At 41.8% G+C, this 16,068-nt stretch overlaps 1 long non-coding RNA gene across 1 annotated transcript; it reads right to left on the reverse strand.

Annotated features, from left to right (window-relative positions):
- Nucleotides 1-297: 297 nt before the first annotated feature.
- On the reverse strand, nucleotides 298-13,378 carry LOC141577835 (uncharacterized). The gene is made up of 4 exons (XR_012507302.1): nucleotides 13,295-13,378; nucleotides 11,356-11,926; nucleotides 2,777-2,856; nucleotides 298-1,408 (listed from the first exon to the last, which is right to left on the reverse strand). It is a non-coding gene; the product is annotated as an uncharacterized LOC141577835 (long non-coding RNA).
- Between the last annotated feature and the right edge of the window lie 2,690 nt (nucleotides 13,379-16,068).

Consider the following 16,068-nt stretch of genomic DNA (forward strand, 5'->3'; position numbering starts at 1 on the left):
GAAGCAAAAGAAGAGATGCATTGCCTAATGTGTTGCAAAACAAACAATCAGACAAACACACATACACCAAAAAGATACAGTTGGCTGACATATACCAAACAACCATGATTATTCAAGACAAAATACCCAAAGTGATGTCAAGGATAATTCAGCACGCATCGACCAATTATCGCTGTTAGCATGTACTCAAAAATCTTGAATTCAGAAAACAGACTCGTGCATTATTATTCATAGATACTGATCCAGAAGTGCATATCATGAGCCAACCCAAATGACGGTTTTGAATAAGAGGGGGTCATAGAACGGGATATAGACTTACAAGTCTTCCAACAGGATGAACAAATGCCTTATTCCACCCTACGTAGAGAAGAAATGGCATAAGCCTATAACAAACACAAGTAGCTCTGCAAAAGTGTACTAAGTGCAAAAGAGTCAGACCGGAATGTGCACGTTGTGATTGGTTTCATTTCTAGGAATTTCAGCCACCATGAAACAAGTGGATCCATGTTCTGAGAGTGTGGTTGTTTCAGCAGAAAGCAACAGACGGATATGTAATCTGGGTGAATGGATATTACACAAACATGAGTTTCCTTGATTGGGTATCTGTGTACTGTGAACTGTTAGAAAGTTTAAATAGGTGTGAATCCATAAACTGATCATGGACACACTTCCCTCCGTTTTTACTGTGTATACAGATCTGAACAAAAGGAAAGAGGGAAGAGAAAAGGACCATGGGAACCTTGTGGATAGAATCACATTTCCCTTAGGAAACTCTCATCTAATTCAGCATTACCCCCAACACGGACTTGATGCATCAACCACTGGGGACGGCAGTTACAGGTTGGATTCCAGGTGGAATTTTGGTGTGTACCACCAGGCTTGTTCCGGCTGGTGGTTCCAAGGTAACTGGGCAGAATTCTGTGGTTGGATCAGTTTGATGGTGGGTCTGCTGCCCTATGTGGAGATTGTCTTAGTTCTTTTGTTCAGGAAGATGAGTAAGTTCGAGATATTGCTGCTGCCCAAAGACCTGAGTTCACGGGTCAGTTTCCAGAATCTGAAAGGGCAGACAGTGGAAGATCTGCCTGTCATCAGCTTACATGTTGGGCTCCGAGGTATTTTCAGGCTTGCCCAGTCCTGCTGACGTCGACATTTATGGGAGACACGAAGAGAACCTGGCAGAAAAACTGGCTGCATGGATTGAGGAGATGTGCGAACACATTGATGAAAGTTGTTCTGCAACAGTGGAGAATATCGGCATGGAGACATCTCTAGAGCATACCAAGCTCGAAAGACATTCATGAGACCTACTTAACCTCGCTGATACTCGCAGAAACATACAGAGATTCAACGTGCCTTGAGAAATTTACTCGATTCTCTGCTCCAGGAACGGGTCCAAGTTTCCTGACGTCTAAAAGAGAAGAGATGGCAGAGATGATAAAAGCGCTCATGTTCTTGGAAGGGTTCGTGAGAATCCACACATCCCAAGGGGCATTAAAGAATCTTTCAGATTGAAATGCACCAAGCCCAGGTAAACCTTTTCCCACGTTTGTGCCCAGCTATTAATCACATGCTCTTCCCTCCAATCCACTCAGGCATCCATTTTAAAGGATCAGAACCTGAGCTGCAATGAATCAAGTAGGAGAAGAACCAGCCCCTTCTAGAATCAGAGTTCCTCCTCCTTCACACTCTGTGAAGAACAGTGAAATCTTTAAAGGTCAAATACTCTCGACTAAAATAGATATGAATTGAATACTTAGCTCACACAATGAAATGATGACCTTCCCTTAGATTCAGGAAATCCTGGGGTTATGTATTCTTTGGGATTAAATGAGTGTGGAAAATGAGAGAAATATTTGAATGAACTTGAATAATTATTAGGCCTCAGTTTTTCAAGACATTACAGGAAAATATTAGAAGTCAGATAGTGAACTGAACTGTAAAAGTCGCCAAACACATTAAAGACACTGGTTATGTGGACAGTCATTCACTTACGTCAAGCCCCGTGTGCAGTATATCTTGGAGGTGCAGACTGGTTGTGTTAAATTGCTTTACCCAACATGATCGGATGATTAAGCCTTCTCAGCACTGATAGAAGAGCACCTTGTTCTCAATAGCCTAGCAAAACTGCAGCAGGTTTCTCATAGTTAAATGCCTCTAGGTGCTTTTGGATTCAAGCCTAAATGTGTATATTCTGTTTAGATTTTCTTGTATATTCCTAGAGAGGAATGTTACCCCTTGAAAAGCCAAAATTGCCTAGTATGTGTCATTGGAAGTAAAGGGCAAGAGGTGCACAAGGGAAACCCAGGCTGGGGGTTATTTCTTGGTTCCAATAGGTATTTCATTGTTCCTTTTGTTGTTGGAGGCTTCAAGAGAAAAGAGTTGGCATGTCCCCTTCTAACATTTGGACTGCCATTTTACATTGAGACTGTCTGTTTTTTCCTTAGAGCTGACAAATTCTTAGAGAAATTGTCAAGTCTGGCTTCCAGGTTGATTTGGTAATTTTCAAAATCTAACTTCACTTTCATATAAATCCCAAAACACGTAAATCAATACTGTTAATTTTCTTAAAGTCTGAAACTGCCTTCAAAACATAAGGTCAAATCTGGAGACTTCAGAAAAACTCACAGACGATGGCTGTAAAAAAACGGAGTGAAACATATATCAAATTTCTGTGAATTGTGAAAAGTGTTGATTTGTTGATGCCCAGTAGGAAGAGAACAAGTGTAAACTGCTCTCACTAACTACCATACAAAAAATATTTTAAACACCCACTCACCCAGCCCTTGGCACAGGACACTTTCCTTCGAGTGGTCTGTTACATCCAAAGACAGGATGAGGCCTCAGAAAACCTAGAACCTAGGAAAGGCAAAGTAGAGATTGGAAACCAGTGCAGGATCTGACCTCTGGTAATGGAACATCAAAGGTGAAACTCTGTTTTCATTGGAAGAACACTCTCAAGCAGGCAGCAGGCATGGGATTGAAGGTTATGTGCTGAGTGTTAGCAGAGTGCACAGCAGATGCTTGGCTGACAGAACTCAAAGAAATCAGCTCAAAATATCCCCACAATTGAATCTGAGACCAAGTTCCGAGCTGCCAAATCTGAGCTAGCACAGGCAGCGGAAAAAGAGGGGTAGGGCTACGGATGATGGCCCACGCAGAACTCAGGGATCTAGAGTGCGTTGTGGGTTTTGGTGGGTACTTTCAAGAGAGCAAAGAGAACTGTGACCTCAGTGAGACAGCAACTGCACTGGCATGTGAAGTTGAGTTTACCGATATGTCCTATGGCCACATTCACTGCATCTGCAGGACGAGGGTCCAATTTGACATTTTGCCAATAGAGCACGTGTGGGGCTCAATCAGAGGTATCATTCATCTGGACTGAGGGTTCCTGGGGGCGTTGGGTTGAAATCAGTATTAAAAGATTTAGGATTTGCTACATTCATAACCTGGATTCTGATTACAGTCTGGTTTGAGACAGAGGATGAGGAACAGCTCTGTGGTTGCTTCGTGAACCCATTACTCAATATTGAGAGAACTAGGAAGAGTGGTCAAAGTCCACAGAATGAGAAGATGAAGCATTTCTTACAGCATTATCACCCAAATACAGTTGCTACATTTTGGACGGCACTGACAGGGTACTGCACCGAGGACACATAGGTCGGTCTGCGGGATCATCCAAGCAGGCCCTGAAGTATGACATCCATACATATGCTTCCACTGGTGTTTCTGTACACAGAGAAGCTCTGGGAAGAACTGGTAACATTGGGATATTCCCATGGCAGTAGAAAGTACAAGCGCACTCTATGTTGGCTGTTTTGGAGACACTTCAAAATGACATACAGAAGAATGCAGGGCTGAAAATCTATAGAAGCATCATTCCCACTAGAGGAAGTGCACAGTGCCCTTTCAGAATTGTGAGATTAGTGTAATAAAAATGAGGTTCTACTAACTGAAACTTTATGGTGTGTTCATCAGAACAAAGGCAACACCAGGATTTAGAGATATACCAGACAACACACACTGGAACAGGGCATGGCATCAAGGTCTAGGGAAAATTGTCCTCACTGAAATACCATGGAATTGCGTACACCAAAGAGTCTAAAGTTTGCACTTAACCAAGCCCTATAATTCTAAATTAAATACATGATAGTACCTGACCTGTAGGGTAAATGAAGTATAGTAAAAATAACAGGAAGTACCATTTTCAGTACCAAAGATATTGAAGGCCCAAAACATAAGCTTTCAAACAACTAAACGGCAATACTTTACCAGAGCATGCTCTGAAAATGGAGGTTAGGAAAACACTGATGAACAACAGTGCCTCAGAATCACAAAAGGCAGAATACCAGAAAAGGGGAAGAGAAACTTTAAAGAAGAACCCAATAGTATCAGAAAACTCAATGGATGAGATAAAAACTGGGCTAAAGTCAATCTTAGCAAACTACATATTGCAGAGGGACTCGTGAATGACTGTGAGGACAGGGGAACAGAAATCCCTCCATCAGAAGAAGACACAGAAAAGCAAGTGTAATCCAACGCTAACATCACTGTTGAATCCTGGGTTAAGAAAATGTAGGTAAGAATAGGAATCATAGGATTCCCAAATGGAAAAGCAAGAGATAAAATAATAAATTCTGAAACGGAATTTGTAGAAAAATCAGAATGAAACTTGCTGAAAGCCAAGAAAGTATCATCTATACGAATTCAGGAAGTACACAGCGTCCAAAAGAGGTGGAATACCAATAGACCAACAAGCAGCTGTAGAATTCAAATAAACAAATTTCATGATCATCCCAGTGATGTAAAATGCACCTCGAGGAAAGCAACTTAGTCACAACAGAACCTCCAGAGGGGATTCAGCTGATAACTCGGCAGAAATTTTGCAGCACGGGGAGGAGTGCCAGGACATAGAACATATCCTGAATGAGAAAAAGCTGCAATCTAGGGTAGCCTATGCCAAATGACCGCCATTTATAACAACGGCAGAGCTAGGGAATTTCACTGACAGGCAAACCTGAAAAGAATTCAGCAGTTTGAGACTGATCCTAAAACAAAAATTGAGAATCCTACCCTGAGTAGAAAAGTAGCAAGATGAAATGGAAATGACAAAACCATTATTGCAAATGCAAGAAGAGCCTGAGTTGCAAACAAGTAAGAAGAAGAAGGCAAGGAGGACATCAAAATCCTAAAGATGGGAGAGGGTAGCAGGAAATCATAGGTGAATTTAAGCACTATCTTAAGTGAATCAGCTTACATGACTGTCTGTCTGAAGCAAAAGTAGAGATGCATGCCCTAATGTGTCTGCAAAACAATCAGACAAACAAACACCAAAAGGTTACAGTTGGCTGACATATACCAAACAACCATGATTATTCAAGACAAAATACTCAAAGTGATGTCAAGGATATTTCAGAATGCATCGACCTATTATCGCTGTTAGCATGTACTCAACACACTTGTATTCAGAAAACAAACGCGTGCATTACTATTCATCGATACTGATCCAGAAGTGCATATCGTGAGCCAACCCAAATGACGGTTTTGAATAAGAGGGGGTCGTAGAACGGGATATACTCTTACATGTCTTCCAACTGGATGAACGAATACCTTATTGTACCCTACGTAGAGAAGAAATGGCATAAGCCTATAACAAACACAAGTAGCTCTGCAAAAGTGTACTAAGTGCAAAAGAGTCAGACCGGAATGTGCACGTTGGGATTGGTTTCATTTCTAGGAATTTCAGCCCCCATGAAACAAATGGATCCATGTCCTGAGAGTGTGGGTGTTTCAGCAGAAAACAACAGGCGGATATTTAATCTGGGTGAATGGATATTACACAAACATGAGTTTCCTTGAGTGGGTCTCTTTGTACTGTGAACTGTTAGAAAGTTTAAGTAGGTGTGAATCCATAAACTGATCATGGACACACTTCCCTCCATTTGTACTGTGTATACAGATCTGAACATAAGGAAAGAGGGAAGAGAAAAGGACCATGGGACCCTTGTGGATAGAATCACATTTCCCTTAGGAAACTCTCGTCTAATGCAGCATCACCCCCAACAAGGAGTTGATGCATCAACCACTGGGGACGGCAGTTACAGTTTGGATTCCAGGTGGAATCTAGGTGTGTACCACGAGGCTTGTTGCAGCTGGTGGATCCAAGGTAACTGGGCAGAATTCTGTGGGTGGATCAGTTTGATGGTGGGTCTGATTCCCTATGTGGAGATTGGCTTAGTTCTTTTGTTCGGGAAGCTGAGTAAGTTCGAGATACTGCTGCTGCCCAAAGACCTGAGTTCACGGGTCAGTTTCCAGAATCTGAAAGTTCAGACAGTTGAAGATCTGCCTGTCATCAGCTTACTGGTGAGGCTCCGAGGTAATTTCAGACTTGCCCAGTCCTGTTGACGTCGACTTTATAGGAGACACGAAGAGAACCTGGCAGAAAAACTGTCTGCATGGATTGAGGGGATGTGCGAAGACATTGATGAAAGTTGTTCTGCTACAGTGGAGAATATCGGCATGGAGATATCTCTAGAGCATACCAGGCTCGAAAGACATTCATGAGACCTACTCAACCACAGTGATACCGGCAGAAACATACGGAGAGTCATCGTGCCCTTGAGGAAGTTACTCGATTCTCTGCTGCAAGATCGGGTCCAAGATTCCTGACTTCGAAAGAGAAGAGATGGCAAAGATGATAAAAGCGCTCATGTTCTTGGAAGAGTTCGTGAGAATCCACACATCCCAAGGGGCATTTACGATTCATTCAGACTGAAATGCACCAAGCCCAGGTAAGCATTTTCCCAGGTTTGTGCCTAGCTATCAATCACATGCTCTTCCCTCCACTCCACTCAGGCATCCATTTTAAAGGATCAGAACCTGAGCTGAAATGAATCCAGTAGGAAGAGAGCAAGCCCCTACTAGAATCAGAGTTAATCTACCTTCACACTCGGTGAACAACAGTGAACTCCTTAAAGGTCAAATACTCTCGACTAAAATAGATAGGAATTGAATACTTAGCTCACACAAAGAAATGATGACCTTCCCTAGATTCAGGAAATCCTGGGGTTATGTATTCTTTGGGCTGAAACGACTGTGGGAAGTGAGAGGAATTTTTGAATGAAGTTGAATATGTATTAGGCCTCAGATTTTCAAGACAGTACAGGAAAATATTAGAAGTCAGATAGTGAACTGAACTGTAAAATTCGCCAAAAACTTTAAAGACACAGGTTATGTGGACAGTCATTCACTACCGTCAAGCACCGGGTGCAGTTTATCTTGGAGGTGCAGACTTGGTTGTGTAAAATTGCTTTACCCAACATGATCGGATGATTAAGACTTCTAAGCACTGATAGAAGAGAACATGGTTCTCAATAGCCTAGCATAGGTGCAGCAGGTTTCTCATAGTTAAATGCCTCTAGGTGCTTTTGGAATCAAGCCTAAATGTATATATTCTGTTTAGATTTCCTTGTATATACCTAGAGAGGAATGTTACCCCTTGAAATGCCAACATAGCCTAGTATGTATCATTGGGAGTAAAGGGCACCAGGTGCACAAGGGAACCCATGCTGGGGGTTATTTCATGGTTCCAATAGTTATTTCATTGTTTCTTTGTTGTTGGAGGCTTCAAGAGAAAAGTGTTGGCATGTCCCCTTCAAACTTTTGGACTGCTATTTTACATTGAGACTGTCTTTTTTCCTTAAAGCTGACAAAATCTTACAGAAATTGTCAAGTCTGGATTCTAGGTTGATTTGGTAATTTTCAAATTCTAACGTCACTTTCATATAAATCCCAAAACACGTAAATCGATACTATTAAACTTCTTAAAGACTGCAACTGCCTTATCAACATAATGTCAATGCTGCAGTCTTCGGACAAACACTACGACCATGGCTGTAAAGAAAATGGAGCGAAACAAATATCCAATTTCTGTGAATTATTTGTGAAAACTGTTGATTTGTCGATGCCCAGTAGGAAGAGAACCAGTGCAAACTGCTCTCACTAGCTACCATACACAAAATATTGTAAAAACACACTCACCCAGCCCTTGGCAAGGGCACATTCTTAAGAGTGGTCTGTTACTTCCAAAGACAGGATGAGGCCTCAGAAAAACATGAAGCAGGAAAAGGCAAAGTAGAGAATGGAAACCAGTGCAGGATCTGACGTCTGGTAATGGAGCATCAAAGGTGAATCTCTGTTTTAATTGGAAGCACACTCTCAAGCGGGCAGCAGGCATGGGATTGAAGGTTATGCGCTGAGTGTTAGCAGAGTGCACAGCAGATGCTTGGCTGACAGAACTCAAAGAAATCAGCTCAAAATATCCCCACAATTGAATCTGAGACCAAGTTCTGAGCTGCCAAATCTGAGCTAGCACAGGCAGCGGAAAAAGAGGGGTAGGGCGACGGATGATGGCTCTTGCAGAACTCAGGGATCTAGAGTGCATTGTGGGTTTTGGTGGGTACTTTCAAGAGAGCAAAGAGAACCGTGACCTCAGTGATACAGCAAACGCACTGGCATGTGAGGTTGAGTTTATCGATATGTCCTATGGCCACATTCACTGCATCTGCAGGACCAGGGTCCAATTTGACATTTTGCCAATAGAGCACGTGTGGGGCTCGATCAGAGGTATCATGCATCTGGACTGAGGGGTCCAGGGGACGTTGGGTTTGAAATCAGAATTAAAAGACTTAGGATCTGCTACATTCATAACCTGGATGGGATTACAGTCTGGTTTGAGACAGAGGATGAGGAACAGCTCTGTGGTTGCCTTCGTGAACCCATGACTCAAGACTGAGAGAACTAGGAAGAGTGGTCAAAGTCCACAGCATGAGAAGATGAAGCATTTCTTACAGCATTATCACCCAAATGCAGATGCTACACTTTGGACGGCACTGACAGGGTACTGCACTGAGGACACATAGGTCGGTCTGCGGGATCATCCCAGCAGGCCCTGAAGTATGCCTTCCATACATATGTTTCCACTGGTGTTTCTGTAGACATAGAAGCTCTGGGAAAAACTGGTAACATTGGGACATTCCCATGGCAGGAGAAAGTACAAGCGCACTCTATGTTGGCTGTTTTGGAGACAATTCAAAATGACATACAGAAGAATGCAGAGCTGAAAACCTATTGAAGCTTCATTTCCACTAGAGGAAGTGCCCTGTGCCCTTTCAGAATTGTGAGAACAGTGAAAAAAATGAGGTTCTTCTAACTGAAACAGTATGGTGTGTTCATCACTACAAAGGCAACACCAGGATTTAGAGATATACCAGACAACACACACAGGATCAGAGCATGGCATCAAGGTCTAGGGAAAGTTCTCCTCACAGAAATACCATGGAATTGTGTACACCAAAGAGTTTAAAGTTTGCACTTAACCAAGCCCTATAAGTCTATATTAGATACATGATATTACCTGACCTGTAGAGTAAAAGAAGTATAGTAAAAGAAACAGGAAATACCATTTCAGTTCCAAAGACATTGAAGGCCCAAACAATAATTTTCCAAGCAACTAGATGGCAAATTCTACCAGAGCAAGCATTGAAAACGGAGGTGATGAAAACACTGTAGAACAACAGAGTCTCAGAATCACAAAAGGCAGAATACCAGAAAAGGGGAAGGGAAACTCTAGAGAAGAAGCAAATAATATCAGAAAACTCAATGGATGAGATATTGACTGGGTTAAAGTCAGTCCTAAGCAGACTAGATAATGCAGAGTGATTCCAGAATGACTGTGAAGACAGGGGAACAGAAATCCCTCTATCAGAAAAAGACATAGAAAAGCAACTGCAAACCAACCCAAACATCGCTGTTGAATCCTGGTGTAAGGAAAAGCATGAAAGAATAAGATTCATAAGAGACCCAAATGGAAAAAAAGAGATAAAATAAAAAATTCTGAAAAGGTTTTTGTAGAAAAATCACAATGAAACATGCTGAAAGCCAAGAAAGGATCATCTATACAAATTCAGGAAGTACACAGCGTCCAAAGGAGGTGAAATCCCAATACACCAACAAGTAGCTGTAGAATTCAAATAAACAAATTTCATGATCATTCCAGTGAACTAAAATGCACCTCGAGGAAAGCAACTTAATCACAATAGAACCTCCAGTGGGGTTTCAGCTCATATCTCGGCAGAAATTTTGCAGGACAGGGAGGAGTGCCAGGACATAGGCCATATCTTCAATGAGAAAAAGCTGCAATCTAGGGAAGCCAATGCCAAATGACTGCCGTTTCTAAGAACGGCAGAGCTAGGGAATTTCACTGACCAGCAAATCTTAAAAGAATTCAGCAGTTTGAAACTGATCCTAAAATACAAGTTGAGAATCCTTCCCTGAGTAGAAAAGTAGCAAGATGAAATGGAAATAAGAAAACCACTATTGGAAATGCAAGAAGAGCATGAGTTGCAAAGAAGAAACAAGAAGAAGGCAAGGAGGACATCAAAATCCTAAAGATGGGAGAGGGTAGCATGTAATCATAGGTGATTTTAAGCACTATCTTAAGTGAATCAGCTTATATGACAGTCTGTCTGAAACAAAAGGAGAGATGCATGGCCTAATGTGTTTGCAAAACAAACAAACAATCAAACAAACACCAAAAGGTTACAGTTCGCTGACATATACCAAAGAACCATGATTATTTGATACAAAATACTCAAAGTGATGTCAAGGATCATTCAGCACTCATTGACCCAGTATGGCGGCTAGCATGTACTCAACACACTTGTATTCAGAAAACAGATGCGTGCATTCATATTCATAAATATTGATTCATAAGTGCATATCGTGACCCAAACCAAATGACGGTTTTGACTATGATTGTTTCATAGAACGTGATATAGATTTACAAGTCTTCCAACAGGATGAACGAATGTCATATTCTACCCTACGTAGAGAGGAAACGGCATAAGCCTATAGCAAAGAAAAGTAGCTCTGCCAAGCTGTACTAAGAGCAAAAGAGACAGACTTGAAAGGGCACATTGGGATTGGTTTCACTTCGAGGAATTTCAGCCCAAAATGAAACAAATGGATCCATGATCTGAGAGTGTGGATGTTTCAGCAGAAAGCAACAGATGGATATGTATTCTGGGTGAATGGATATTACACAAACATGACTATAGTGGGACTCCGTGTACTGTGAACTGTTAGAAAGTTTCAAGACTTGTGAAACTGTAAATTAAAAATGGACACATTTCCCTCGGTTTATACTGCGTTAACAGATCTGGAACAAAGGAAAGCGGGAAGAAAAAAGGACGATGGGACGCTAGTGGATTGAATCACATTTCCCTTAGGAAACTCTAGTCTAATTCAGCCCCTCCCCAACACTGAAATTATGCAGCAACCATTGGGGATGGCAGTTACCGGATGGAATTCCAGATGGAATGTTGCTGTGTACCACGAGGCTTGTTGTGGCTGGTGGAACCATGGTACCTGAGCAGAATTCTGTGGGTGGATCAGTGTGATGGAGGGTCTGCCGCCCTCTGTGGAGCTTGGCTTTGGTCTTTTGCTCGGGAAGCTGTGCAACTTCGAGTTACTGCTGCTGCCCAAAGACCTGAGTTCACGGGTCAGTTTCCAGAATCTGAAAGGGCAGACAGTGGAAGATCTGCCTGTCATCAGCTTACTGGTGAGGCTCAGAGTTACTTCCAGACTTGCCCAGATCTGTTGAAGTCGACTTTATGTTAGACATGAAGAGAACCTGGCAGAAAAGCTGGCTGGACGGATTGAGCTGAGATGCGAACATATTGATGAGAGTTGTTCTGCTACAATGGAGAATACCGGCATGGAGGCTTCTCTAGAGAATTCCAGGCTCGAAATTCTTTCATGAGACCTACTGGACCTCGGTGATACTGGTAGAAATATACGGAGTGTCAACGTGCATTTGAGAAAGTTATTCAATTCCCTGCTCCAAGAACGGGTCCAAGATTCCTGACATCTATAAGAAAAGAGATGGTGGAGATGATAAAAGCGCTCATGTTCTTGGAAGAGGTCATGAGAATCCACAGGTCCCAAGGGGCACTTACAAACCATTCAGACCAAAATGCAGCAAACCCAGGTAAGCCTTTTCCCAGGTTTGGGCATAGCTATCAGGCACTTGCACTTCCCACCCCTCCACACAGTCATCCATTTTAAAGAATCAGATCCTGAGCTGCAATGAAGCCAGTAGGAGAAGAGCAAGCCCCTCCTTGAATCAGAGTTCCCCCAACTTCACACTTTGTGAAGAATGGTGAATTCCTTAACGGTCAAATACTCTCGAATAAAATAGATAGGAATTGAATACACAGCTCACACAAAGAAATGATGACCTTCCCCTAGATTCAGCAAATGCTGTGGTTAAGTCATTTTCGGGTGAAGGGAGTGTGGTAGGTGAGGGGAATCTGACTGAACTTGAATATGTATTAGGCCTCAGTATTTCAAGACAGTATATTCAAATATTATAAGTCAGATAGTGAACTGAACTGTAAAAGTCATGAAAGACATTAAAGACGCAGGATATGTGGAGCGTCTTTCCCTTCAGACAAGCCCCGGGTTCACGATATCATGGGGGTGCACACTTGGTTGTGTGAAATTGATTTACCCCTTATGATCGGACGATTAAGCGTTCTCATCAATGATAGAAGAACACCTGGTTCTCAATTGCCTAGCATAGTTGCAGCAGGATTCTCATAGCTAAAATGCCTCTAGGTGCTTTGGAATCAAGCCTAAATTTATAATTTTGTTTGGTTTTTCTTGTATTTTCCTAAAGAGGAATGTTACCCCTTGAAATGCCAACATTGGCCAGTATGTGTCATTGGGAGTAAAGGGAACCACATTCACAATGGAAACCCAGGTTCTCTGTTATTTCTTGGTTTCAATAGGTACTTCATGGTTCCGGTTGGTGTTGGAGGCTTCAACAGTAAAGAGTTGACATATCACCTTCAACATATTGGACAGCGATTTTACTTTATAACTGTCTATATTTTTCTTATAGGTGCAAAAATGTTCAAAATTGACAAGTCTGGTATCTAGGTGGATTTAGTATGTTTCAAAATCTACCTTCATTTTCTTATAAATCCCAAAACATGTAAATCAATTCTATTAACCTTCTTAAAACTTGCAACTGTGTTATCAACACAATGTGAAAATTGGAGGCTACGGACAAACCCTCCCACCATAGCTGCATATTAAACAGAGCTAAACAAACATCACAATTCTGTGAATTATATCTGTAAAATGTTGATTTATCGATGCCCAGTTGGTAGAGAACCAGTGCAACATGCGCTCACTCCCACCCATGTACACAGCAATGTAAACATCCACTCACCCAGCCCTTGGCACAGGACACTTTCCGAAGTGTGGTCTGTTACTTCCAAAGACAGGATGAGGCCTCAGAATACCTGGAAGCAGGAGAAGGCAAAGTAGAGAATGGAAATCTGTGCAGGATCTGACCTCTGCTGATGGAGAAGCAAAGGTGAAACTCTGTTTTACTTGGACGCACACTCTCAAGCGGACAGCACACATGGGATTGTAGGTAATGTGCTGAGTGTTAGAAGAGTGCACAGCAGATTCTTGGCTGACATAACTCATAGAAATCAGCACAAAATATCCCCACAATTGATTCTGAGACAAAGATCCGATCTGCCAAATTTGAGCCAGCAGAGGCAGCAGAAAATGAGGTATAGAGCTACAGATAATGGCACACGCTGAGTCTCAGGGATCTGGAGTGCATTGTGGGTTGTGGTGGGTTCTATCAAGAGAGCAAACCGACCTGTTACCCCATTAAGAAAGCAACCACATTGGCGTGTGAGGTTGAGATTTTCGATATGTGCCATGGCCACATCCACTGCATCTTGCAGGCCCAGGATCAATTTGGTATTTTGCCAATAGAGCACGTGTGGGGCTCAATCAGAGATGTCGTGCATCTGGTCTGAGGGATTCAGTGGCCCTTGGGTTTGAAATCAGTATTAAAAGCTTTAGGATCTGCTACAGTCATAACCTGGACAGGGATTATGGGTTGGTTTGAGGAAGAGAATTCGGTACAGCTCTGTGGTTGCATTCGTGCACCCATGACCCAAGGATGAGTGATCAAGGAAGAGTGGTCAAAGTCCACAACGTGAGAAGTTGAAGCATTTCCTTCAGCATTATCTCCCAAATGCAGATGCTACATTTTGGATGGCACTGACATGGTACTGCCCAGAGGACACAAAGATCGGTCTGCGGGATCATTCCAGCAGGCCCTGATGTATGACATCCATACATATGTTTCCACTGGTGTTTCTGTAGACAGAGGAGCTCTGGGAAGAACTGGTAAAGTTGGGACATTCCCATGGCAATAGAAAGCACAAGCGCACTCTCAGTTTGCTGTTTTGGAAAGACTCCAATATGACATACAGCAGAATGCCGAGCTGAAAACCTTTAAGCTTCATTTCCAGAACAGGAAGTGTACTCTGCACTTTCAGAATTGTGAGGTAAGTGCAATAAAACGAAGTTTTACTAGTTGAAAAAATATGGTGTGTTCATCACAACAAAGGCAACCCCAGCAATTAGAGATATACCAGAAAACACACACAGGAAAAGGACATGGCATCAATGCCTAGGGAAAATTGTCCTCACAGAAATATCATGGAACTTTGTACACCCAATGTTCTAAAATTTTCACTTAACAAAGCCCTATAAATCTATATTATATATCTGATATTACTTGACCAGTAGAGATAAAGAAGTATAGTAAAAGAAACAGGAATTAACATTTTCAGTTCCAAAGAGTTTGAAGGCCCAAAAAATAAGCTTTCAAACATCTAGACTGCAAAACCCTACCAGAGCATGTATTGAAAACGGAGGTGAGGAAAACATGAAGTACAACAGTGTCTCAGAATCACAAAAGGCAGTTATCCAGGAAAGGGGAAGAGAAACTCTAAAAACGAGCCAAATAATATCAGAAAACTCAAGGATGAGACAATACCAGGGCTAAAGTCAGTCCAAAGCAGACTTGATAATGCAGACGGACTCGTGAAAGACTGTGAAGACAGGGGAACAGAAATCCCTCGATCAGAAGAAGACATAGAAAAAGAAGTGCAACCCAATGCAAACATTGCTGTTGAAGCCTGGGGTAAGACAAAGCATGAACGGTAAGCTTCGTAAGAGTCCCAGATGGAAAAGCAAGATTAAAAAAAAAGTCTGAAAAGATATTTGTAGAAAAATAAGACTGTAACTTGCTGAAAGACAAGAAAGAATGAGGTATACGAAATCAGAAAGTACACATACCAAAAGAGTTGGAAACCCAATACACCTACATTCAGCAGTATTATTCAAATCAACAAAGTTCATGATCAACCGAGTGATTTTAAATGCATCTAGAGGAAAACAACTTAGTCACAACACTACCTCCAGAGGGGTTTCAGCTTATATTTCGAGAGGAATATTGCAGGATAGAAGGAGTGACAGGACATAGACCAAATCCTGAATAAGAAAAAGCTGCAATCTATGGTAGCCTATGCTACAAGACTGCCATTCCTATTAAAGGCAGATCTAGATCATTTCACAGACCGGCAAAACTTAGAAGAATTCAGCAGTTAGGAACTTATCCTTAAAGGAAGATTGAGAATTCCACCCTGAATCGAAAAGTAGCAAGTAGAAATGTAAATAAGAAAACCATTACTGGAAATGCAAGAAGAGCAATGAGTTGCAAAGAATAAACAAGAAGGCAATGAGGAAATCAAAATCCTGAAGATGGAAGTGGGGAGCAGGAAATCATAGGTGATTTTCAGCACTATACTAAGTAAATCAGCTTACATAACTCTCTGAAGCAAACGGAGAGATTCATGGCGTAATGTGTTTGCAAAACAAACAACAAGCAAAGAAACAATCAAACAAATAAACACAAAAAGTGTACGGTTGGCTGACATCTATCCAAAGGAAACATGATAATTCAAAATAAATTACTGAAAGTGATGTCAAGGATCATTCAGCCTGCATTGACCCAGTATCGAGGCTTGCATGTAATCAACACACATGTATTCAGAACACAGACGCGTGCATTAATATTCATAAATATTGATTCAAAAGAGCATATCGTGACCTAACCCAAATGCCGATTTT

This window comes from Camelus bactrianus, chromosome 6 (assembly GCF_048773025.1).
Source record: "Camelus bactrianus isolate YW-2024 breed Bactrian camel chromosome 6, ASM4877302v1, whole genome shotgun sequence".
NCBI classification, from domain to species: Eukaryota; Metazoa; Chordata; class Mammalia; order Artiodactyla; family Camelidae; genus Camelus; species Camelus bactrianus.